Raw genomic sequence first — 8,604 nt, forward strand, 5'->3', positions numbered from 1 at the left:
ATGTGCTACTATCATCATCATGTGTAGAGTAGTAGGAAATCAGGTGAAATGTCCCCCAAAATTTCAGCTCTCAGGTTTATGCTTTGTGACCTCTCATACTATATTCTTTCCCTTTGCCCTCCTATGTTCCAATTCAATGCTTTTAATATTTTGTGTTTGTGAAGCTTTGCTCCTTCTTCCCGCAGAGAAACCCCAAAAGCTCTATGCCTACTAATTTTTAGCACATAACTCTTGGAAGTATTTCCCTCAAGTCTCCCAAGTCCTCCAATGAGATATGAGACCATCTGAGACCGGTAGTGCCATCTGAATGGGGTTGCCAAATATGGACTTGTGTGGGCCTCAGCCCTCTGTTTCTACCCTCTGGCGTGCTCTCTGACCCTCTGTTCCATGAGTGTGTTGACCAGATGCTTGGAGAAGTTCTCTGAGTCACACCATGAGGAACTGCGTTAAAGATAGCATTAGGAAGGTTGAGAACCACTACTCTAGAGACTCCCCACTAATACAATGGCAAAAGGTCATTTGAAAGGGAAATTTCTGTGGAAGAAGAGCAGATGTAACTCAAGGATTAGTCATCTTTTTAGGGGAATTCCTAGATTGCAGTAACATCCCTAACACAGCAGCCCACTTAGTGTTACCCCTGAAGAGATGGCAGGGCAAGCTTTCTGAAGTGCAGTGGAGAAGCATAAGGACTTGTTCTTGCTTGAAATAGGAAGTCATGGACAGGTATATCAGGAAAGAAGTCAGTCAACAATAATCTGTCTAAAACAGAGCCCAACTGGAAAAGGGGAGAAGAATAACCATGTCTTCTACATGTATTGATCTGCAAATCCCAAGTGGAGACTACTTACAACTTGATCCAATGATTGCAAGCAAATAAGTAACGGTACACAATGGGAGTTATCACTTATTGATAACATGATATTGTGGTGTCTTCATAATTGATTTAAATCTACCTAAAGGTTCCGGAGAAATGTGTATGCTCGATAAATCTCAAACGAGCGACAATGAAGCAACGTATTAGGAATAATTTATATTGTACTGCAGAATGTACCTCCTTGCAACTCCAAGTGTGCCTGTGGGGCTTGTGCAAGCAAGTAAACATGGAGCAGACAGCCAGGGCTCAGTATCCAGCCTCCTGGATTTGATTCCTGGCTCTGCTGATTCCAACTCTATCCTCATTACTTACTCATTAGTAGATTCCTCATAAATACGATGGACACTTATTAATGAGGGTGTCTGTGGTGTGTGCAGGCATGGGTTGTGGAGTATTGCACTTGTCAGCATGGGCTCATGTTGGGGCCATAGGCTCCATCTTTTCAAAGTCTGCTGCTTTTTATGAGTTACACAAGACGAGAGAAATAATTTTCATCCAACTCATACAAAATCCTACATGACTACTTAAAGATCGATGCCCAGCACCATATCTATATGGAAGCTGGGCCAATAGTTTATGCTTTACTGCTAGTTCAATAATAGCATATTTGGGAATAAAGGGAATTCTAGACAGGATGTCAACAGATGAAGTGATTTGCAACCACCACATTTTCCTATATGTTATAAACTTTCAATGAAACAGAAATGTAATAATATGGACCAAGCCATTCAAACATTTTAGCATGAAGAAACACTTATGCGATTAAAGTAAACTAAGTGGGATTGTAACTGAAGGGAATGAGGCTATTGCTTTGGTTTAATATTTAGAGACAAAGGCTTAACATTAGTATTAATGAATTAGTTGCCTTTTACTTTGTGTCCCTTTTCCCCTTCTTGCTCTCGTTAAAGGCAAGTCTTGATCCTAAGGAATGAATTAGAGACACAGATACCAACTCTTTGGGGGTGGGGGCATCTCCTTATGTTCCTTTTGGTAGTGTCTCCATAGTCTGGCATTCACAGCTCCTCAGGTAAGGTCACCAGCACAATTTTCCACACCTTTGTTCTATTAATTGCCAGTATACATAGCTTAATTAAGACACAGGAGACTTTTGGCAAGAGCTCATTTTTTTTTTTAATCTCTCACTGTATTCACCAAAAATACATCCTTACTATAAGACCTTCTATTATATCAGGAAGACAGGTTAAGTTCAGATGAAATGAGAAAGAGCTCCACTATCTGAGTAGATAAATATTTCAAGGTTCCTCTTGCACCGCCTATCATACGATGTCACAGTATCTCACCACATAGTGTTGAAAATCACCGGGCAAAGGAAAACCAGGAGTGGAAAGTGGAGCTTCCAGAGTTTAATGCTTCTATTCTGAAAGGACTTCTTCCATTGGCCAAAGGAAGTCAACTGGCCATAAGAATGCAGATGAAGTACAGTTCCCCAGGGGCCTAGAAATAGTGGGGAGCCTGGGATCAGTAGGCAGTAAAACTACAACACATGAGTACATATTTGTTGACTGAAATACAACGTGTTTTATTTTTATTTCTACCTTGTGCATAACTGTCAATCTGTATAGTGATGTTATTATTGACTCATTTCCTGCCTGAACCCTACTGTTCCCCTTTGGACCCCAGTTTCACAAACAAAACAGATGGAACACTATTTTAAACATTTGTCAAGATAAATTAATTTGAATCGCTTTCAGCACAGCCATGAAGTTGCCATTATCATGGCTACATCTTAATTGCCTCCTTACCTTATCACATTCATTAAACAGGTCACTAAACTTTATTCCCTCCCCACTCACACAATAAATTGTTTAAGTTTTACTAATGATACCTTGACAGTGTTATCTAAATTGATGCCATTTAGATATACTGCAGCAAACATATTTAAAGTATTACCACAAAAGACACTATCTAACACACACACACACACACACACACACACACACACACACACACACACACAAATCTAAATAAGAATTGGTATGTATTAAACATTTAGAGATTTGGGTTCCCAATTCAGATGAATTGGCTTGTTTAATAAGCATTTTCCAGGATAGATCTTAAGGGGACAATGGCATCAGATCATGGCTTATAGGAGATTAGTCACCATGTTTTCAGAAGAGAATGGCTAAGCTTAAAAACAAAAAATCATTTAGTAGCTACTTACTGATCTCACAGTCTCCAACCAGCAAACTCTAGATCCAGCCCACTTGTCTTGAGTCTCATCTTCATGGACTGCCCATGGGTGACCTGGGAATCACTCTTGTTCTCTCACTACCTGCATATGTGTGATGTTGAAAAAATCTGAGTCAATTAATTTTTTTTACAGAGAACATTCCATTTTCTATATTAGGTGTTAGCAAAACATAACCTGACTTTCCACAGCCTCTAAGTGAAGAATAGTTTTTTTTATATTTTAAGGGGTTATTCAAAAATGAAGTGGAAGAAGAACATGAAGGAAGAAGGGAGCAGATGGGAAGGGGATTTAGTGAATGCAGTCTGTACGTGGCCTGTCCGCACGTGGCCTGTCCACACGTGGCCTGTCCCCACGTGGCCTGTCCGCACGTGGCCTGTCATACCTAACACATTCTCTGGACCTCAGCAAAGCACATTTTCAGAGTTCTGTTCTAGATCTCCTGGGCCCTCCAGGTATCTGTTGGTTAGTATCCCTGCTCATTGGATCTGAGGCAAACTGGAAATTATGTTTATAAAGTGCTGCCCTACACAGTACTTACTAACACATGAAATGTAAGTGGCTCAAATTGAGGTGTGTCACGGTATTACACACAATGATTTCAAAGTCCCAGCACAAAGGAAAGGACATTGCCACTTTTTATGTTGAAGTCATAGCTACTTTTCTGCCATCATGACAAAACTCTGTGACCAGGGCAACTTATAAAAGAAAGCATTTATCTGACTCCAGAGGGTTAGAGTTCAAGACCATCGTGGTGGGGAACATGGTAGCAGGCAGGCATGGCACTGAAGCAGTACATGAAAGCTTACATCTCAGTTCTCAAGTACAAGGTGGAGAGATCTAACTGGGAATGGAATTGGCTTTTGAAACCTCCCTCCAACAAAGTCACACCTCCTAATCCTTCCCAAACAGTTCCATCAACTGGGGACCAAGCATTCAAACATAGTGCCTATGGGGGCCATTCTCATTCACACCACCATAGTTGATTACTATTTTGAAATAATACTTCAGATATGTAATTTAAATAAACAACATGTATTTGGTTTTTTTTAAGGTGGTCAATAGAAAGTTTTAAAGTATACATGTGCTTTGCATTATACATTGACTAAAACTAGGCAAAATATTTTGGGTAGCAACACTTCACAGCTGATTTTATGCTCATCATAATTCACCATGGCAGGAGACACACACGTCTATTTGACGACTAAAGGTACCAGTAACAGGTTACAAGTTTGTACATGATACAGGTACACATTTTATGACTGGCAATATTTACTGTGTAAGATTATTGATTCTTTTTTTCCTTTTTAATATTTATTTATTATGAATACAGTATTCTGCCTGCACATATCCTTGCAAGCCATAAGAGGGCACCAGATCTCACTACAGATGGTTGTAAGCTACCATGTGGTTGTTGGGAATTAAACTCAGGACCTCTGAAAGAGCAGCCAGTGCTCTTAACCTCTGAGTCACCTCTCCAGCCCAAGATTATGAATTCTTTAAAGACTTTTCAAGTAATGGCATTGCATTCCTTTGTAAGCCTTGCTTGAATCAGTTATTACATCAGGAAATATAATTATGTTTCTACCTTCAGAATTTTTTCTTTCTCAACCTTCCCTTCTGCTATCATAAGGCTTAGGGTGCTAAGCCAGCCAGCACAGCAATGCCGGTGCAAAGGTCAGTATAGCTCATGGAGATAAACCACTCCGGGGAACAGCATCTGCTTTATTTCTTGTAAGTAAACACTTAGATAATGGAAACCAGTCAACTATGATTGGTTAGCATCTCACCACGGATTAGATGATGAGTGCTCATACCACCAGGGTCTCCATTCGGAAAAAGCACATTAAAGGAACCCGAGAGAATGTAGACTTATCCACAGGCCAGTTAGTGGCTACTCACATTACTTCAGAATTCACTGTTCTGAGTTCCAGAGCATGGGTGTGCCATCGTTCTTATCTATAAGCTCAGTGTGTCAAGTATTTTTCCTACATTAGGGCATTTTCTCCTACAGTGGGGAACATCTCTGAAGAGAAGGTAGAAAGAATGTAAGAGCCAGATGAAGGCGGGGTATTAATGAGTTCACTAGACCCAAGACAAATGATAAATGGGTGTTTTGTTGGGGAACAACTTACACAGATAATAGTAAACAACCGCTGCAGTGTTCCTGCTCCAGAAGTTGCAGTCTCTGGCCTTCGGAAGCTCTCTTGGAGACCCAAGAGAGAGAGAGACCCTCCCTGTGCTTCTCTACCTTCTGGTCAGGTTGACATCAAAGGGGTGTGGCCACTAACACAAATTTACTGGCAAGGCAAGATGCTACTACAGTCAGATGAGGAGGGGTGCAGTGAAATGCAAAATTCTGGACTTGATTGCCATGTAACAAGACTTTTCCTGGGGAGAGACAACATACCAGTCTCCTTACAGATAGGGAGCCCATGACAGACCAAAATATGGATACCACTAAAGTCCAACTTAGTGAACCAATGAAGGTTTTTTTTGGGGGGGGCAGGAGGGAGTTGTTACTTACGGGAGTATAGATGAGGAGTTAGAGTGTCTTTTCCAGGTGACTCAGTTGGTGTAAATCTCTTCCAAGCAGCCAGTCTGGTCCCAGAATCTTCTTTGCAGCATGCTTTGTCAGAGAGTCACTCTAGGCTACTTGGAGTGTTCACTCTTGTGAAGAAAGGGCCTACTGAATGTGTTCAGTTTCAGGGACTTCCTGAAGCTGTTTTGAATTGTTTACCTGATGTCTTAAGGAGATTCACTGCAAGGTGGGAGATTATAGTCTTGGAGGAAACTGCTACAGAATATTGACAAGGTTTCAGAACCCATGAACTCACAGCATCTAGTGTTTGCCTGCACAAGATGAATCCAGCCAAATCTAGGCACAGATGGGGAGGTGCTCTCCAAACCCCATCTCTCCCTGAGGCATTAACAGATTAGAAGTCATTAGCATGTAGGTCATGGATATTTGAGGGGTGCATTTCAGAGTGAAAATGTGAGGGAACACCAATAAAGGAGGCCAGCAGAGGAGGCTAAGATGGATGAGAATATAAATGGCCAGATGGGCACGGGGAGGGGGGCGGGTGGGGGGACTTGAGAAGGCAAGCAACAGACAAACATTACAAGATAGGATACTCATCAATGCCAAAGGCTGCTGAGGGTTCAGGTGAAACACAGGCTAAAACGTTAACTTGGGGACTTCTGCTAAAGCCCGATTCTACATGAGGGTGGAAACAGTAACCATGTGTGAAGTAAGTGAATGAAAAAAATGAAATAAGAGGAGAACATAACTACTCCAAAAGTATGGATAATATTTTTATTGTAGATTTCAGGGGGAAACAGGCAGAGGGAATAGTCCAGGCTGATCATGGACAACTGACTAAACCAGACCATGAGAAGAGAGGCAGGAAGGAGGGCAAGAGAGAAGCTGCCAAATAAGGTGGCCAGGACGAATGGCAAAGAGAGTAAATGGCCAAGTAACCAAGATGGCTGGGTCATATAAGCAAGGGCAACCCAGCCCCTGGGCTGGAGAGGTTCAGGGTAGGAGGTGGGGTGTGCCAGCCATACCAGGTAGGTAGGGACTGAGGGATGCTGGGAGAACCTGGCAGCCAGGTGTGCTTTGATATGTTAAATAGGCACCTTAGTTTTAGCCCTTTGAACTGGGTTTGAGACCTAACAGGAAGGAATTCCAACTGTGCAGCAGAACCTTAGAGACACTGGACTTCTGTCCCTGGAAACAAGGTTTTCCTTCTGGGAACATTAACCAATTTATACCCAAGAGCAAGATCAAGTTTAGTTTTTCTCCCCTGGCTCTGGATTCCTTGTAGCAGAGTCCCTCTGCTTTTATGGGGGATTGATTCTTAACCCCCTCAGATACTAGTGCACACACAAGTCTCTCTATAAAACTGCATTCCCCAATTAAAATACCTTTATAATGATTTATATTAAATATAAGGTAAATGACATATAAATAATTTTATACATTGGTTAGAGAATGGCAAGGAAAATGTCTGAGGGCTGGAGAGATGGCTCAGCATTTAAGAGCACCGGCTGCTTTTCCAGAAGACCCAGGTTGGATTTCCAGTATCCACATGGCAGCTAACCACGGTCTGTAACTCCAGTTCCAGGGAAATTTTGCATTGGGCATGCACATAATGCACAAAAATACATGCAAGCAAAACACTCACACACATGAAAATGAAATCTAAAATAAAGAAAGATGCCTGTACATATATATTCACTACAAATGGAGTTTCATTTAAAAGTGTGTTTGACCTGCAGATGGTCGACCCTATGCACGTGGCATTTGGGTATGACAAACACCTTCATTAGATAACAGCATAAGAGATTTTGGATTTAGTAAACATTGCAGTTTTTACAATTAACAAATGGGCAATTACATAATAAACAATGCTTGTACAGTAAGACAGTATTTTATAGTGCTTCTTAAAGAAGACCATGACTTTTTTTTTTTGGTTTTTTTTTTGTTTGTTTTTTTCAAGACAGGGTTTCTCTGTGTAGCTTTGGAGCCTTTCCTGGCACTCGCTCTGTAGACCAGGCTGGCCTCCAACTCACAGAGATCCGCCTGTTTCTGCCTCCTGAATGCTGGGATTAAAGGCGTGCTCCACCAACGCCCGGCTAGAAGACCATGACTTTTAAATACTATCCCTGCATTGTAGGACGGCTATGGCCGCAGTATGTCTCGAAATCACTCTTTTGTTCCTTTTTATCATGTCTCAATTCTGCATATTCTCTGGGCTGCAAGTCTCCACCTTTTGCTTTACTGAGAACAGGAAATAGCTCTGCATTAAAAAGCCGGGGAAAACAGTATATAAACTGGAAAGGTGGAAAGGGCTTTGAAAGTCATTAAAGCCATCAGTTTCCAAATCAGGCAGAGTATGAAAATAGACAACCCAGCCGGGCCGTGGTGGCACACACCTTTAATCTTAGCACTCTGGAGGCAGAGGCAGGTAGATCTCTGTGATTTCGAGGCCAGCCTGGTCTACAGAGTGAGTTCTAGGACAGTCAGGACTGTTACACAGAGAAACCCTGTCTTGAATAACAGAACATATAAAAACAAAACAAAAGGACAACCCAGATCATGTATTCAAATAAGACTGCTGCATCACCGCCTAAACTCCCAATGCGGAAGCTGTGGAAAGGGACCTAGATAGCTACCTGAATAAGTGCCTTAGGTGATGTAAATTCAACTCCTCTGAGGCTCTTTTATGGATAAGGAGAAGAGGCCCCACCGGGCTCTCTTGACTGGGGATTAACGCTTGTGTTCTGGGTGGCGCCCCAAGGTCTTTAGAGGCCTCTGCTATGCTATTTTTAGGAGGGTGAGTAGCAGACGCGCTGCTTTCCCGGGGTTCTTGCGTCCAGGAGACGTGACCTTTCATCGCGTTTCCCTCTCCGCAGGAAACGCCCTGCACTTCTCAAAAGAGCAGTTCTAAAGTGTCAGTTGCTAGTCCCCAGCGGCACCTCTAAGTACGCACACCCGCCCAGTTAGCTGGTTCCTCAT

General features: G+C 42.2%; 1 long non-coding RNA gene across 1 annotated transcript; it reads right to left on the reverse strand.

Annotated features, from left to right (window-relative positions):
* Window positions 1-2,034: 2,034 nt before the first annotated feature.
* Window positions 2,035-7,537, reverse strand: LOC118238223. The gene is made up of 3 exons (XR_004772058.1): window positions 5,611-7,537; window positions 3,057-3,167; window positions 2,035-2,329 (listed from the first exon to the last, which is right to left on the reverse strand). It is a non-coding gene; the product is annotated as an uncharacterized LOC118238223 (long non-coding RNA).
* Window positions 7,538-8,604: the final 1,067 nt, after the last annotated feature.

This window comes from Cricetulus griseus (genome assembly GCF_003668045.3).
Source record: "Cricetulus griseus strain 17A/GY chromosome 1 unlocalized genomic scaffold, alternate assembly CriGri-PICRH-1.0 chr1_0, whole genome shotgun sequence".
Lineage (NCBI taxonomy): Eukaryota > Metazoa > Chordata > Mammalia > Rodentia > Cricetidae > Cricetulus > Cricetulus griseus.